This window comes from Equus przewalskii, chromosome 9 (assembly GCF_037783145.1).
Source record: "Equus przewalskii isolate Varuska chromosome 9, EquPr2, whole genome shotgun sequence".
In the NCBI taxonomy this organism is placed as follows: Eukaryota; Metazoa; Chordata; class Mammalia; order Perissodactyla; family Equidae; genus Equus; species Equus przewalskii.
Window position 1 is genome coordinate 77,725,241 of NC_091839.1, and position 18,080 is coordinate 77,743,320.

The following is an 18,080-nucleotide window of genomic DNA, read 5'->3' on the forward strand; positions in this document are numbered from 1 at the left end:
AGGTTTGCCATCCACTAGGGTAACACAGACAGGTTAATCATTAAATCAAATGCGGTGGAGAGCTCCACGGGTGATGGAAGTCGTCCACACACTCGAGTGAAAGAATTGGGGCACAAAGGAGGCAGGAAAGGGGTTCGGCAGAAATATAATTAGTAAATTGGACTCCTGCCCTTAGAATTCACTAAGAAGAGGTAAACTGGTCATACATAGGCACGCAAATATATTAGTTGTCAAAGAGCATTCTCTTTTTTTTCTAGTTGAACTTTTTAAAAGCGGCTTTTTATTTTGAAAGAATGACAGACTCACAGGAAGTGGCAGAGGAAGTACAGATAGTCCCTGTATCCTTCACCCAGTTTTCCCAGCGATCACATCTTCAAAACAGGAAGTTGACAGTGGAGTAAAGTGCGTGCATAGTTCTAGGGCACTTTATCCTTTGTTCAGATTTGGTAAGCACCAGTACGATCAAGATGCGGAAGTACTCATTCCGTCACCACCAAGACCTCCCAGTGCTACCCCTGGACAGTCACGCCCACCTCCTCCCTCCACCACCCCTAACCCCCCGCCAGAGTTAATCTCTTAAAAGATGACATGAGCCTCTAGAGACAACATCTAATAGAGAGACATAGAAATGTAAATCAAATGCAGGAAATAAACTAAGGTATATTGTCATTTCAAGAATGTTATATAAATGGAATCAGGCAGTATGTGACTTTTTTATATTGACTTCTTTTTTTGCACATAGTACAACGTCCTTGAGATTCATCTAAGTTGTTGCACAGGTAACTAGTCTGTTCTTTTTTTTTTTATTGCTGAGTAGTATTCTTGTTATGGATGTACATAGTTTGTTTAAACAGTCACCTATTATGGGACATTTGGTTATTTCCAGTTTTTAGCTATTACATATAAAACTGCTAAGAACAATCACATGCAGGTTTTTGTGTGGACATAAGATTTCATTTCTCTGGGATGAATGCCCTTGAGGACAATTGCTGGGTGGTATACTAAATGTATGTTTAGGTTCTTTTTGAGACACTGCCAAGCTATTTTCCAGAGTGGCTGTACCATTTTACGTCACCACCTGCAACATACAAAAGATCTGGTTTTTGCTCTTCCCAGAACGCCAGCATTCTGGGTTTCCACTAGAGTTCCTTTCTGTTGTTTTGATAGGTGTGTGATATCTCACAGTGATCTCAATTCGCATTTCCCTCTTTGCTAATGATGTTGAATATCTTTCCATGTGCTTATGTGTCGTGTATGCATCCTCTTTAGTAAAATATCTTTTCAGGCCTTTTGCTTATTTTCTAATTGGATACTTTATTTTTTTACTATTGTGCCTTGAGACTTCTTTGTAAATTCTAGATGTGAGTTCTTTATCAGATATGCGGTTTGCAAATATTTTCTCCTAGTCTGTAGTGTGTCTTCTCACCCTCTGAACAGGGTCTTGTGAAGAAAAAATGCATTTAATTTTAATGAAGTCTAATGTATCCATTTTTTTTCCTCTTATGGATCGTGTTTTTGGTGTCAGGTCTAAGAAATCTTCACCAAGCCTTAGGCCCCAAAGATTTTCTCCTATGATTTCTTCTTAAAGTTTTATGATTTTATATTTTATATTTAAATCTATAATCCAAAAATTTGAATTAAATTTTGCGTGAAGTCTGAGGTTTAGGGCAAGGTTCATACTTTTGTCTATGAATATCCACTTGCTCTAGCACCGTGCGTTGAAAAGGCCATCCTTGCTCCATTGCACCACTTTTGGACCTTTGTCAAAAATCGCCTGGGTGTATTTTTATGGGTCTATTTCTGGATTGCCTATTCTGATCCATTGATCTATGTGTCTATCCCTCCACTGACATCACAGTCTGTTTACTGTACTCATATAGTAAGTCTTGAAATTGAGCACACTGGATCCTCCCACTCGATTCTTCTTTTTCAAAATTGTTTTAGCTATTCTGGGTCCTTTGCTTTATTCGTATAAACTTTAGAATAATCTTGTCCTTATAAACCAAGTATCTTGCTGGGACTTTGACAGCAAGTGCAATAACCTTATACATCAGTTTGGGGAGAATTGATATCTTGTCTATGCTGCGTCTTCCAATCCCTGACCACAGTGTATCTCTGCATTTATTTAGATCTTTGATTTCTTTTTTTTTCTTAGATTTTATTTTTTTCCTTTTTCTCCCCAAAGCCCCCTGGTACATAGTTGTATATTCTTCGTTGTGGGTCCTTCTAGTTGTGGCATGTGGGACGCTGCCTCAGCGTCGTTTGATGAGCAGTGCCATATCCGCGCCCAGGATTCGAAACCAATGAAACACTGGGCCGCCTGCAGCGGAGCGAACGAACTTAACCACTCGGCCACGGGGCCAGCCCCAGATCTTTGATTTCTTTACTCATTGTTTCCTAGTTCCAGTATGTTTTTATTAGAGATACACCTAAATATTATTTTTAGCAATTGTAAATGGTATTATATTTTAAATTGGGGTCTTCAAATGGTCTATACTAGTGTATAGAAACACAATTAATTTTTGTATATTGATCTTGTGTCTTGCAACCTTGTTGAACTCTTTCATTAGTGCTAGGAGGTTATTTGTAGATTCCTTGGGAATTTTTAGGTAGACAGTCACGCCATCTGCGAATAATGAGTTTTATTTTTCCCTTTGTGATCTGCATGTCTTTTACTTCCTTTCCTTGCTTTATTGCACTGCTAGAAGTTACTGCACCGTGTTGAGTAGTAGTGGTGCATGAACATCCTTGCCTTGTTCCTGATCCTAGCAGAGAAACACTGTCATTCACCTTTAAGCACGATGTTAGTTGTAGGTTTTTTGGCAGATGTTGTTATTCTCTTTTGACAGAAACATATGTAACACTTTAATTTATCCACCACTCTAACATGTAAGAAATTATTTTATTTAATTTTTCTCAATCAATTTAAATCTGAACGTTAGTTATGTTTATGATGAGCATCCATTTTTTTGTATAAAAAGAGTAGTTATCTTTTTAAATACTAGAAAAATTATTAAATAATAGAAAGAAAAACTTGCACTCTTGGTAAAATTTTATAGCAACCATTGGCATATTAATAAGTACTTTTAAATTTCACCTTGTAGCCATTATACGAAAAGCAGTCATCACATTGCTAATTAGCTGATCAATTACTTTAAAATATCTTTTGTGCCTTCTCTTGGGTGGTATCTTTTCCTTCTCATAATGAAGTCTTCATCCTTATGAATTAGATTAAAGTAAGAAAAGAAAAGAAGTTAGTAACTATAGTTGGTTCTTACAATTATGTTTATGTAGGATTGATAAGTTATAATCACTTTGCCAAAAAACTGAGCTGACTCTCATCTTATTGATAGGATAAAGTGGATGACACAAAAACTTTCAAATATTACTAGATTTCAGTGAAATATCATCACAGGATATCTTCAGTTTAGGAAATACTAGGGGCGTATGATAGTCATGACCTAGATATACAGATGCCATGGGAATCCCTTGGCAACCATGCCTGTCCCTTTGAATATCCACAGGGAGCACTGACCACTGGGAGGGACCATTTGCAGGAGCATCAGATGAGACAAGGGCCCTCGCTTGTATCTCGAGGTCACTGAAGTCTGGGCAAGTCAGTAGAGACCTTCCCCAGGCATGTGGAAGCTCTCAGAATGGCCGGCAATGGCTGCAGATGCCACTGGGCACATTTCTGTGAACTGTCTGAACCATCTTTTTTCAACTAGCTTTTGCTTTAACACCAACAGTGACATCAGAGGACAAAGAGCCCAGAAGTTATAGCTAGCTACTTAGAGTTCAATTGGTTCTTGAGATACAATTTGTCCCTGAGTGCTGCATCTCTCCACCCAGCAGGTGGCAGTAAGGGATCATGGGAAATGCTGTAAGGAGCATCAGCGTAAAGGACCTTGGCATTTACTTAGGGCTATTTGGAAAGGTAGTTCCCAGAGGATATAGGACATCATGCTAATCTGAAGGTAGCTTTTAATTTGAATATCACCTGATATGCTGTTTTATTTGGTGCCTCTAAACTGGTGATGTGGTATCTACTGTTTGAGCATAAAACAAATTTACAGCAGAGCTGCTTTAGTTGAATAGGGGCACGAAGCCTGGAGCTTAACTTAGTGCCACTCTGCCCCCAAACATCAAACCTTTGGGAGTTCGAAAACCTTTTCTCTGCCTCAGCCTCTCATCGGAACAACAGACTGTAATGCTTACTAGTCACTCCCACCTAGGTGTCTGACAGTCATCTCAAATTCAACATGTTCAAACCAGGCAGTGGTGTGCTGGATCCAGCCTCTATGGGCTCATAAAAGCCAGCTGATAATTTGTCAGAGATTTTGCAAGCTGATTGACTTTACATTGGTAGTTTAAAATTGACTGTCATGGAAGCATTTACCATAGAAATCTATTGCTACAAACCAGGACCTTCCACTTCCTCCAGCTGGTTGTTACATATTTACCAATATTCCACTGATCCAAATACACTTGCAATACCTCTTCTCCTGCTCACATGTCCTATCAATTCCTAAACCTCTGATTATCTCATTCTCCAAAGCCCAGTTCAAATTCACCTCCACCCATGGTCAACTGATACTTGACAAAGGGGCCAAGAATACTCAGTGGAGAAAAGACAGCCTCTTTAAGAAATGGTGCTGGGGAAATTGGATATTCATCTGCAGAAGAGCAAAACTGAATCACTATCTCACAGCACTCACAAAAGTTAACTCAAAATGGATTAAAGACTTAAATGTGAAACCTGAAACCATAGAACTCCTAGAAAGAAGCATAGGGGAAAAGCGTTTTGACATTGATCTTGGTAATTTTTTGGATGTGACACCTAAAGCACACACACACTCACACAAAAGCAAAAATAAGCAAGTGGGACTATATCAAACTAAAAAGCTTCTGCCCAGCAGAAGAAATGATCGACAAAATGAAAAGGCAACCTACTGAATGGGAGGAAATATTTGCAAACCACATACTTGATAAGGGGGTAATATTCAAAATATACACAAAACTCATACAAGTCAATAATAACGTAATAATAATAATGAAATTTAAAAACAGGCCAAGGACATGAATAGACATTTTTCCAAAAAAAGATATTCAAATGGCTAGCAGGTACATGAAAAGGTGCTCAACGTCCTTTGAGCAAGGAATCATCAGGGAAATGCAAATCAAAAACACAAGGAGCCATTACCTCCCACCTGTTAGAATGGCTATAAAATCAAAGAGACAAGAGATAACAAGCGTTGGCAAAGATGTGGAGAAAAGGGAGCCTTGTGCACTGTTGGTGGGAGTGTACATTGGTGCAGCCGCTATGGAAAACTGTAGAGAGGTTCCTCAAAACATTAAAAATAGAGCTACCATATAGTTCAGCAACCCCACTTCTGGGTATTCATCCAAAGGAAATGAAATTACTGTCTTGAAGAAATATCTGCATATTCACTGCAGCATTATTTACAAGAGCCAAGACATGAAAACAACCTAAATATCCATCGATGGATGAATGGATAAAGAAAATGTGCTATGTGTATATATATACAAAAGAGTATTATTCAGCTATAAAAAAGAAGGAAATCTTGCCATTTGCAACAACATGGATGGACAGTGAGGGCATTATGCTAATTGAAATAAGTCAGACAAAAAAAGACAAATACTGTGCGATCTCACTCATATGTGGAAGATAAACAAACACAGAGATGCAGAGAACAGATCAGTGGTTGCCAGAGGCAGAGGGTGGAGGAAATGGTGAAGGTGTTCCAAAGGTAAAAGCAAAAAACACAAATTCACCTCCTCCTGCAGTGACATTGAACTCTCCCCACTGCCCACCCCTGGCCACTCCCCCCCCATGCCTCTGGCTTCCTAAGGCACTTTGTTTACGTCTCAGGGTAAAATACCCTTATTTTGTAAGGTGTGTTTCTCAAGAGTCTAGTGACTAGGCACTAGACGGTGAGTTCCTGTGGGGCCTTTGAGGCCTGTGACCGAGACATCATGGTGACCTCAGTGCCCATGGAAGAACTTGACACATGGTTGACGCTCCATGGTTGTGGTTTTGGTTTTTGCCACAGAATAACTTGGCAATTCTTTTACGTTCACCATCTTACCCCGACCAAATTGTTAACATCATTTTTCACTCCTCATCTTCATTCATCCTGCTGTATTTGTTACAGTACTCAAACCATGACCTGGGGTGTGCCCCACAGCCACCTCCCGTCTTCTTCTCCATCTTTGTGTGTGCTCTTCCCTGTCCCTGTGGAGTGTCTGTCTCCGCTTCCCTCAAGGTCTTCTTCAAATGCCATTTCTTCTACGGAACTTTTTTCTCCTTCTCCTTTCAATTCCGCTACGCCAAGTAATCTGATCTCTCCACAGCATGAGTCTTTAAATTTGTCCACTAACTCCTAAAATTCCGTTAAAAGGGGAAACTGAACTAATCCGCTGTGGTTGACTAGACCACAGAGGAATGCTTGAGTTCATGAAGAATATTCTGAGAGCCTTGCCAAGGTCACTCCCGTGTCCAGACCAAACAGGAGTGTGAATGATGGATAGAGATTTCGGATGTGGGGTATCAGGAAGGGGAGGAGGGCAGGGCTGGTGGGGCTCGTTCTGCCTGTTTAAAGTGGTTGCCTTTCTGACAGCTCCCCGGAGGTGAGAGGGCCGTTTGTTCCCTCATCCATATCAAAGGTGCCCTCAACACCCTGCGGGCCAGGTCTGTCAGCCTTCCTCATAAAACCATGTTTGGAGAGATATCTCTGGGGAGGGAATTTTGGTTTGAAACTGGAAGAAAGCAAGCCTGAAACTTAATTGGGAAGTAGGAGATATATCGAGGGGGAAAGGCAACAATTTTGAAGTGGAAAATGTCTTGGGGAGTAAAAATAGTGGCTTTTAGGAGGCATCTGAGGCAGTTCTACCGCTTACCCTCTCATCAGCTGACTTCCTGTGCCCCACTGGGACTGTCTTCCGAGGGCTGATTGCTGTCTTTGATGCCTCTAACCTTTCTAACCTGCCCGTGTCACTACTCAGGCCATGGATGCTAGGAGTGCAGGAAGACAGGCAGCTTAGCAAAGAGTTAAAGAAGTTCTGTTTTGGGAAAGCTGACCTATCAATCACTCATCAAGAATTCATGGAGCATCTGTTCTGTGCTAAGAACAGTGACAGGTGCTGCGGTGGAGAGAGGATACAAAAATAAATATGACGTCGATTTTTGGGGGGGTGCTTTGGGTAAAGTGAAAGGTTTTCATTTGTGTGAGAAAACAACATAAAGAATGAAGTCATTTGGCCAGCCCACGGGCAAAGTAGTTAAGTTTGCACGTTCCACTTCGGCGGCCCAGGGTTCACTGGTTCGGATACCGGGTGCAGACATGGCACCAATTGTCAAGCTATGTTGTGGCAGGCGTCCCACATATAAAGTAGAGGAAGATGGGCACGGATGTTAGCTCAGGGCCAGGCTTCCTCAACAAAAAGAGGAGGATTGGTGGCAGATGTTAGCTCAGGGCTAATCTTCTTCAAAAATAAATAAATGAAAAAAAAAAGAATGAAGTCGTTCCTTACTTTAAAAGGGAATTTACTTTCTGACTTTTAACTCCCCTCACTCATTCCTCTTCTTCCATTCAATTTTGCACACTTTCATTAAATCCATGCTGTGTGCTAAGCATTTTGATAGCTCTGAGGGATCCCCACTTGAACTTTTTTCCTGCAAGGAGCTCACTGCCTAGTGCTGGAGGCAGATCCACGAACTTCTAGTCTTAATCCCTGAGAAGTTATAATAAACGGGTGTGCATGGTGCAATGAGAACATACAGGAAGGAGGAAGTTGAGAAGGCATTATGGAGAACGTAACATTTCACTGCTACTTCTTTCTCTTTTAGACATAAACTTTTTCATCACTGCCTACTTGGCAGGTCCTGGCATCCCTGATCCAGAGAGAGAAAGTAAACAAACTTTTCCAATAGGAAGAGAACACTCCATGTGACAATCACACTTTTCCACAGGGCCTGGACGCGGGCTGCTCTCAACACAGAGCACAGGGGGCCACTGCCCATCATCCACCACCTGCATTGAGCAGAGACCTATTTCTCACTCCCATCTCTGTCCCTAATGGATGTGCTACTCCTTCTTTCTGTTAGTTCTAGGGGGTCTAAAGTTCCTGTTTTTGTGACCTGACATTCCCTCATGAAAGATTCTTTTAGTGTATGTTTTGTAATTTTGAGTTGTGAACTCATCTTTATCTGTGGAAATTCTCCACCGCCTGGCTTGGGGATGTGCCTCTCTACAAAGGATTCCAGTTTGCTTTAGTCAGGCACCTTGGACATATTAGCATCTTGAGACTAACTTTTATATTAATCTCCCAGCTTGGGGGTTTCCAGACCACATAAGTAGTGCTATTTCAAATCTCAAACTGCTTATGAGGAGGGCCACAGCGACAAATGCCAGAGGACATTTTTTTCCTATCCAGGCAAACCAAACTGCTTCTCTTGTGCCAGTGGGTGGATTTTTCTAGTCCACCCGTCCCTTGAGGGTTTGGTTCAGCAAGTGTTCTGGCTTTATTGGGGCAGGAGCATGGGATGGTTTGTCTTATTTTCATCTCCACCTCCTGGCATCAGACCTTCATATTTGGTGCTCATGTGGGTGCTAAGACCCCAGACTCTTGGTTCCTGGAAGAGAAAACCCTCTGCCCTCCCAGGTAGACTCAGTGTTATTTTGCATTCACAGCTGTAGTTTTTGATTTTTTATGATTTGAAAGCCCTATAGAATTGCCTTTTTTTCTTGAGAGCTCAACAATGCATTTTAACGAATGTTGGCTATACTTTACCCAGAATTTCTGGGTTCATAGTGGGAGAAGGTTATCTGAGTTATCTACTGCCCAGAAACAGAAATCCATCCAGAAAATCCTTAATATCAAAGGATTATTCAAGCAGTCCTGAGCATGCACAGACACATACAACAACAGGGTGGGACCCGTGGCAGCTGCCCCTGACCTGATTATTTGTATCTCTATAGGAAGGCAGAGATTCAGGAGACCGTGCTCTATAATCCTGCTTCTGCCTGATCCTCCCCCTGGCGGAAACAATTTATTACAGGCATGACCCCAATCACCAGTTTTAGTGTACAAATATGTTCACTTTTCTTTATTTTTCTTTGTAATCATTTTAAATGTAACTACCTTTATTAAAAGAATCTAGGGACCCGCCCCCGGGCTGAGTGGTTAAGTTCGTGCCCTCTGCTTCCGTGGCCCAGGGTTTTACGACTTCAGACTTTGGGTGCAGACCCAGCACTGCTCATCAGGCCACGCTGAAGTGAGGCGGCATCCCACATAGCAAAGCCAGAGGGACCTGCAACTAGAATATGCAACTACGCACTGGGGGGCGTTGGGGAGAAGAAGAAAAAAGATGGGCAACAGATGTTAGCTCAGGGCTAATCTTTAAAAAAAAAGAAAGAACCGAAAGTCTCTTTTTTGAGGCCTCACCCTCCCGAGAAAATTATTTAAGAGCTCCTGGGGATTTTTAAAAATTTATTTATATATGTTTTAATTTTTTATTTTTTATTGCAGTAATAATGGTTTATAACATTATATAAACCTGAGGTGTATATCGTTACGTATTTCGATTTCTGTGTAGACCACATCATGTTCACCACTCAAAGTCTAGTTACACTCCATCACCACAAACATTCGCTTCATCACTAGGGATTATTTAATTAAAGGGAGTCAGTCCTCTTCCACGCCCCCGACGGAATTGCTCTGTCCCTCAACACAGCTATTATCAGTCACTGCCACATGGTGGCGCTGTTGAACATGGATCCTGTAGGGTCCAGGAGCCGGTTATTGCTACAATTTCATCCTTGCTGGTACCTCGTTTGGACAGCAAGGATACAGCTCTTTTAGTTCACTACCAGATTTACAGCAACAGCTTTCTAGACTATGACAGAGTAGCTGGTCCTGAGGGCTTTTTAGCCTCAGCCAACTGCTGTGCCAAACTGGCTCTTTCCGCCCAGATTCTCCCTGCCCTCGTGCTTTGCGGTATTCTTTAGACGGCAGATATTTCTTCCAAGGATATTAAACTCCCCATTTGTTTCACTTCTCACTAAATGCTAATAAAAATAATAACTTTCATTGATATAGCACCTTACCATTTCATAATTTATTGATACTCAAAAGCCACTTTATGCAGACAGCACTGAAGCCCAGAGAGGGGAGGTGACTTTCCCCGGAGAATTCTATAAATCGATACAAAAACTGGAACCCCACTGTTCTGCGCACCAACACCATGCCTTTCTGACACTAACTCTTGCCGTGTAGTAAGTGGTTTGAGTTAAAAACCAGTTATCTCTTGTACATCTACACACATCCTGGCTTGTTTAAGTGTGGTTTCCATCACTAATGATGTGTTCTTAATCGTCTGGATTCTGTAGTTGCAAACACAACAGTAGTGGTTCTCAGAGTGTGGTGCCTGGAGCAGCTGTCTCAGCATCACCAGGGAACTTGGCAGAAATGCAAATTCTCAGGTCCCACCCGAGACCGACTGAATCAAAAACTCTAGAGGTGGGGACCAGTGGTCTTTGCCTAGCAAACCGTGCAGGGGTTCTCATGATGCTAAAGTTTGGAAAGCCCTGCCCTACAATGCACACAGGCTTTCATCTGTCAGGTGGTTGAGATACAGACCGTGCCCGGAGACACAAGATTTTGAAGGCCTACAAGGTGTTTGTAACTTGAAAAAAAAGTTTATCTCCAAGTGACAAAAAGAAAATACCAAACTGAAATCAAAATTAACAAACAGTTCACTAACAATCCACAACCCAAGACAATATGTCAATTAGTGAACTAATTTCAATTCTTATCATTATCTGTGTAATGTGTTTCATTAGGAATGTGGATGCATTTTAATATGTTTTACATAATGAGTAATAATGCCTCTGAAATAATTGTTTTGTTATTTAATTCTTGAATGTTGAAACTTAACTCCTCGTCATCTCTGTGGATGAAGTTTAAAAATGTGGGAAGATCATTAATTCCCAGACATGTGGTCAGAGGACCACAAACATCTGTGTAATTAAAGGAAAGAGTCAGTGATGTATGACAGTGAACTCCCACTAAAATGTCTAAAACTAAATTATTACAGGCAAGTGAAATGAGGAAAAAAACCCCAAAAGTATGTATAGTCCTATTGCGGTGGAGGGGGCTGTGCTTTCTTTCTCTTTTCTTCCTTTCTCTGCTCTTTGACCTGTGTATTCTCTAATGTGAGCAGGTAGATGTTTGAGTAACACAAGGTGCAAAGGAAAAGGAATATGTTTACAGATTGCTTATTATATGTTGGCTACTATGCGCTAGCACATCATAAATGCTTAGAGGAATCCACTGAATGCAGTACTAAATTTGATATTCACATTGATGTACAAGGCATTTATTATTGCTTCCTTTCACAGATGGGAAAACTGAGGTTTAGGAAGGTTAAATTACATTCTAAGGTCACCCAACCAGTAAATGTGGATCCGGGCTTTAAATGCCAGTCTTTCAAGTGCTAGAAACTCGTGATTTTTCCACAGCCCAAAATACCTCTCTGAGCAGTAACAATAATAGTGAATATTGTCCTGGATAATTTTTACTGTGCAAAGACTATTGATGCCATTAACTATTGCTTTGGGATCTGGAAATTTGTAAAGAAATGTAGACTTTCTATGCCAGTCTATGTAGGCATATGTACAAAATAATTATTCCTTATGTCTGAGAAGTCCAGATCTGCTATATTTGAGTTGGACTTCAAAAGCTGACATTGAACGGAACAGTTTCTTATGAGACCATCTATTCTGGGGCTTTACTACTCCCTGCTCTCTTCTAAGACTTTCAAGGCGGCGAGTCCCATCAATCTGTTTGCGTTGGTTGCTTAGCGGCAGTCTGTGGCTACTGCGGGATTCGTCAGCTCTGCAGTCACCTCCTAAAAATAGTGCTAGTACTTGATCATAAGCCTGTGTGAGAGAAGAGCCATAGATGCTATTGACAGACAATAGTCTGTTATTGTTACTGCAAACAGGGCCAGTGTCATATGAAAGGTTTTGCTCATAAACACTCTTTTCATCCAAGTCTCTACTCAGATTCTGGGAAAAACATCTCATTGAATGGTTTGGGGCTCCCCCACCTGCTAGCTCGCTGCCCTCAATATTTTAGGAAAAAGTCTAATTAAGGAATGGAGATTCAGCTCATATAATTGACTCTGCAAGAAGCTCATCCTAGCCAACAGGGATCTTTCGTTTATTTTAATCCTTTTGAGGTTGTAGATGAATACTCGCTATTCATATGACAAGATATTCTTGACATATTGAGAAGTGGAAAAAAGGTTATTAAATAGTTTGTACAGTATTTGACCATTAAAAATTCTGTTTATTAAACAATCTAGAGGGTGTACGTGAGTAGGTAAGAAAGCAGCACTGTTCAACAGAAATATGAGTCACACGTGTCACTGAAAATTCCCTAGAAGTCATATTTAAAAAGTAAAAAGAAACAGGTAAAATTAATTATAATGATATGTTAATACAATTTAAAATATATTAATTTTACACTTGTAATTATATAAAATTATATTTATTAATTATGTTTATATCGTAAAATTATATTTCACATAGAAATATGTGTTTAACATTTATATTTAAGTATATTAAAAATTTAACGTATTGATATATTTTAACAATATATTAATCTATATAATGAAATATATTATTGATATGTTTTATTTAACCCAACACAATATTATTATTGCAACATAAAATCAATATATTTTACATCTTTTTCAGACTTAGTCTTGAAGTCTGGTATGTATTTTACACTTACAGCCCATCTTAATTCAGACACTAAATTTTTGTGGGAAATATTTGATGTGTTTAGATTTCATAAAATTTTTTTTTTTTAAAGATTTTTTTATTTTTTTCCTTTTTTTCCCCAAAGCCCCCCGGTACATAGTTGTATATTCTTCGTTGTGGGTCCTTCTAGCTGTGGCATGTGGGATGCTGCCTCAGCGTGGCTTGATGAGCAGTGCCATGTCCGTGCCCAGGATTCGAACCAATGAAACACTGGGCCTCCTGCTGCGGAGCGCACGAACTTAACCACTCGGCCACGGGGCCAGCCCCTAGATTTCATAAAATTTATAGCTGAAAAACTTCATATACCCACGTTATTCCAGTCACCCATAAAAGTTTTCCAATAACTGAATTGAGTACCAATTTCAAAGTCGAATTAATTAAAATTAAATAAAGTTTAAAACTTAGTTCCTCTGTTACCCTAGACACATTTCAAGGGCTCAACAGTGTCATGTGGCTGGTGGCTACCATTCTGGACAGTAAGGTTATCCCATGAAGTCTCAAACTGCATGACTGCTCCCAGGCCTCAGAGCATGGCTCTTCCTGTTCTAAAGCCCAGGAGAGCTGAGGCTCTGCCCTCTCCTAGCTTGTCCTGCTCCCAACACCATTGATCTGTCTCCGGGCTCAGTTCCCGTGTCAGGCTCACACTGTGCAATTACACAGATGGCACACTTCATAATCCCAGGGGACACCACTCACACTGCAGTGCACCACTAGTGGCCTTCAGTGATGCTGTCAGCTCAGACAAACTTCTCACCTAAAGCCTGGTTGGTTACAGGAATCCAGAACACCCTCAGCTCCAGCTTCTCCCTCCATCGGCCTCTCTCATGATGTGCTCTGCTCCGTCTCCTCAACCTCCCTTCACATCCACCAGGATTGGAGCAGCTGGCCATGTCTCCTCTGATGATACTCCTCTCCAGGAGAGCTCTTTACCATGGACAGACACCTCCATCATAGCTCCACGATCAGGGCTCACTTGAGGAAATGTCTTGTCCTCACCTTCCAAGGTAAAGAAAGGATAAGGTCAGACTCATAATCTTGGTCCTTATCAATCAGGGCATCATCATTACTAAAGGTGAAAAAAAAATTTTGTAAAAAAAGTGGAACAGTAATTACATTCCAGAAGTGAGGTGAAGGGACACCTGACTTTATCATTAGGGAGAAGCTGTGGGAACAGTTGACTGATGGTATATCAATTGTCTCTCTTCAAAATCAGATGGAAACCTACTGGTCTCCTCGAGACTGGAAACATGAGAGGCTCCATCACAGTCAGAGACATCTCTCATCATTGAGGCCACATGACTCTAAGAGTAATAGAGTTAGCACGAGTATAAGGGAGTGTGAGTGCACACGGAAATCACTCCGGATCCTGGGAGCAGAAGTGCATCTTCACCTGCAGAAAGAATCTGCCTCAACAACTCAACGGTTTCCGTTAGACAAGTCAAATCAAGAAGAGAGAAACACATCAGGAAGGATACAGGCTTTTCTGGGATCAGAGTCAGTGACCCTTCAATGAAAGTTCAGGACAGCCAAACCTCCAAGGGAGGGGCCCTTGGGGCCACTCGGGAAAGGAGTGGCCTTGTAGGGGAGGAGGACATTTCCACCTCCCGCAAGGAGCCTGGAACGGGAGCCACAGAGATCTCTCAGAAAACTGGAGAGGGTAGGAATGGCATCAGCGCAGGAGTTTGGAGTCTAGGAGCAGTCATTTGGGGCAAGAGAGTGAAAGGCATATTTTTGCCCCAGGTCAACCACAAAAAACGAGCTGTACTTAAAAGGCAACTTTACAGCAGCTGCCACCTCCACAGAAGCCAGAGGCACAAAGCCTGCAGCCATCTTACTGCTGAGCATCCCTTACACCCTTCCTCCCACTCACTCCTATTTCTCGGGTTTACTCTCGGATTTCTCACTTTTGTCCTGCTGTCTCATGCATAGATTCTACTATTTGACCTTTGGACAATATCTGACTTTATTTTAGTTTCTTCTCAAGGCTCTGGTTCTGGGCTCCATGTTTTGAGGATGTGTTTTTCCTCACCCAGAATAGTTCTGGCATAAAGCATCACCAGAACTATTTAATCCATTGGGCAGCACAGACACAAATCCTGGAGCCTATGAGGTTTTCAGAGACCCACAAAAATGTTTGAGTCCTGAAAAAAAAAGTGTATGGACTGCAAATAATATAAGAAAGCTAGAAAATTGAATCGACAAATATAACACTATGTCAACTGTATTAATTGTTAAATTTAATGTTTAGACAAATTTCACTGCATTTGAATACAATTTTGGAAATTAGACTTTTTACTTTTTTTTTATTGAGGTAACATTGGTTTATAACTTTATATAAATTTCAGGTGTACATCATTATATTTCGATTTCTGTTAGATTACATCATGTTCACCACCCAAAGACTAATGACCATCCATCACCATACACGTGTGCAAAATCATCCTTTTTACCCTTTTCTCTCCCCCATTCCCCTCTGGTAGCCATCAATCTAACTTTTGTCTCTATACGTTTGTTTGCTGTTGTTTTTACCTTCTATTTAGAAGTGAGATCATATGGTCTTTGCCTTTCTCCCTCTGACTTATTTTGCTTAGCATAACACCCTCAAAGGCCATCCGTTTATTGCAAATGGCAAGATTTCATCTTTTCTATGGCTGAGGTGTATTCCATTGTGTATATATATCACACCTTCTTTATCCATTTGTCCCTGATGGGCACGTAGGTTGCTTCCAAGTCTTGGCTGTTGTGAATAATGCCACAGGAATTTCTTACTTTGAAACTCTTCTTTCCTGAGTATACGTGGTGATAGCTGAGAAATCATAACCAATCAAAAGTCAAATGCTACCTGTAGCCAAATAATTTCAAAAGTAAATTTATAAACATCCTTTCAAAAAATTTACAGTCAAAAATTATATTTAATGTGGGATGAGGGTTTGTTTTGATATGTTTCATATGATGCAGAGTGGAACCTCTATCGTGAAGGAACTCAGGGCCCACCAAGGCCTTAATATGACCCTGACAACCCCTCTCCCCCGAGCCCATACTGGGCCTTTCCCGTTCCTGGATAAGACAAGTCCATATGGTAGGCAGCATGGTGTGCCAGAAAGTAGGTGGAATTCCAATCTGGGACATACCAATTTCTAGCAGTGAGAAGTCTGGCTGCTACATTAGCCTCTCAGATCTTCTATTTATTTGAATATGCAGAGATTTCTAGGAGGATTACTTAAGATAACAAATGGGTCTGGTACCTATTGGGTTGGTAGTAAGGTCTAAGAAAGAGGGAAGATGGGTTAAATCCTTGTGCCCATGGGAGAACAGAATTGAACAGAGAAATAGAATTGAACTCAGGATCAAGGACCTAACTAAAGAGTTAGAAACTGCAGGAAGCTTCAGAACCTCAAATCTTATCAAATTCAGCTAGTCTGTTGGGGGAAGGATACACTTAGGATGATTATGCTAATTGGGTCTTGTGGTAAGTTGCATTATTGCTCCAAAAGATTCATTCCCTTCTCTTTAGGATAATTATGTATTCCCACCCATTGCCTTGCAGAGCCACCCTGGGGGCAGAATACACTTCCTGCACCAGAGCAGCTTGGTCATGTGACTTGCTTCTGCCAGTGGAAGTGCAAATGCCACAATGGAACAACAGCTTTAAGAGCAGGTAGGTTTGGCTCTCCCACTTGCCCTCAGTAAGGATGTAGTGTCCCAAAGAGGGGCTGTTCTTTGAGCTTGGTTCCTGGCGTGAGAGGGCACATGAAGCAAAGCCAAAGTGGCTGAGGGACAGCTGCTAACCTGGAACTGTGAGAGAGAGAAACGCTCATTGTTACAAGACACTGAGATTTGGGACTGGTTTGTCACCACAGGAAAGCTAATACAGGTGTTCAAGAGGAAAACGCCCCCAAGCGAGAGGGTCAAAGGCATTGTTCTTTTATTGATCCAATTTGAAAAAGAGGATTTTTGCATTAATCAGCAATAAAGAAAACCAGCATGTTCCATCCTCCCCAAAATGGAGTTGTGCTACTTTATAGTAATTAGCACTTTAAGAGAATTAGAAAGTTAACATTAAAGGTAGTCCCTATGTGGCCCATGTCACAGGCCATGTGGCTCCATGTCAGGATGCTGGGAGTAAAGTCATGGAGAAATCTGAACGGCCAATAAAGTTCCTTATTTGTCCCCAGTGACATCTTCTGGGATTTACTGACATAGGCATTTTGCGTTTTTCAATTACAAGTGTGAAATATTCTTTGTTGCCAGTTTGCTAGTGTTAGGAGTTCTTTGCAAGGTTCTTTCTTCACATCTTAGAAAATCAGCATTAATTACATCAACTCATGTCCCAGGGGCTTAATTTAGCATACTACTTATTTCTCTACCGTGGGTGTGAATCTCTTCTTTCTTCTCTGATCTCTAGATAAATGAGTTACATTGACTCAGAAGAATGTAACCTTTCATCAATTATAGCAAAGTTGCAACCACTAGGATTTTTTGTTGTTGTTGTTTCTGGTTTGTTTTTACTTATTGAGTGAATGCTACTTTTAAATTTCCTTAGTGTAGCCATCCGACCAGGCATTGAAATCTTAAATAGAGAGTGCGTCTGGCTTTCTTTTGGAACCTTGGAATTATTACACTAATCTGAACATTTCTGCATTATCCCATTGTCTATATATCTACCCCGTTTGTCTCACCACAATTGCGTCATTCAGTCATTCAGAAAATATTTATAGACTCCATGTCAAGTACTGTTCCACACCTTACGATACAGTGGAGAACGAGAGAAACAACATGCCGTTCTACTGGATTTAACATTGTTAGAAATGCTTAGGAAAAGATCTACGTTAGTACAGAGAATAGAAAGTCCAAAGTCATGAGGCAGGGCTGAGCTTAGAGCATCAGAGGAACAGCCCGAGACAGCATCGCTGGAATGGAGCTAACAAGGGGAGAGCGTTAGGACATGAGGCTGGGAAGGTTGAGAAAGTCTAGATCATGCGAGCTTGTGAACTATGCTAAGGAGTTTAGATTTTATTCTAAGCTTATTGGGAAGCCATGGGAGGATCTATATTTTAGAAAGATTACTCTGATGCTGCATAGAAAAAGGAGAGAAGAAGAGGAAGCAGGAGAGAGACTCATGGGGACGCAATTGGAGGAGTCCAGGAGAAGGACAATGTGACGTGGCCTGCAGTTGTGGCAGTGAAGGTAGGAAGAAGTGGTCGATTCAGCATGTATTTTTGAATGTAC

At 41.0% G+C, this 18,080-nt stretch overlaps 1 protein-coding gene and 1 long non-coding RNA gene across 11 annotated transcripts in view; both read left to right on the forward strand.

Annotated features, from left to right (window-relative positions):
* The window catches only part of ENPP1 (ectonucleotide pyrophosphatase/phosphodiesterase 1), a 398,848-nt gene that overhangs the window by 75,479 nt on the left and 305,289 nt on the right, over window positions 1-18,080 (forward strand). The gene's annotated exons all lie outside the window — the stretch shown is intronic.
* LOC103563095 (uncharacterized) overlaps window positions 13,627-18,080 on the forward strand; it is a 149,219-nt gene continuing 144,765 nt past the window's right edge. For all 9 annotated transcript variants that reach the window (XR_011522130.1, XR_011522128.1, XR_011522132.1 and 6 more), the window contains exons 1-2: window positions 13,627-13,855; window positions 16,399-16,509. This is a non-coding gene — a long non-coding RNA (uncharacterized lncRNA). The remainder of the gene's footprint in view (window positions 13,856-16,398; window positions 16,510-18,080) is intronic.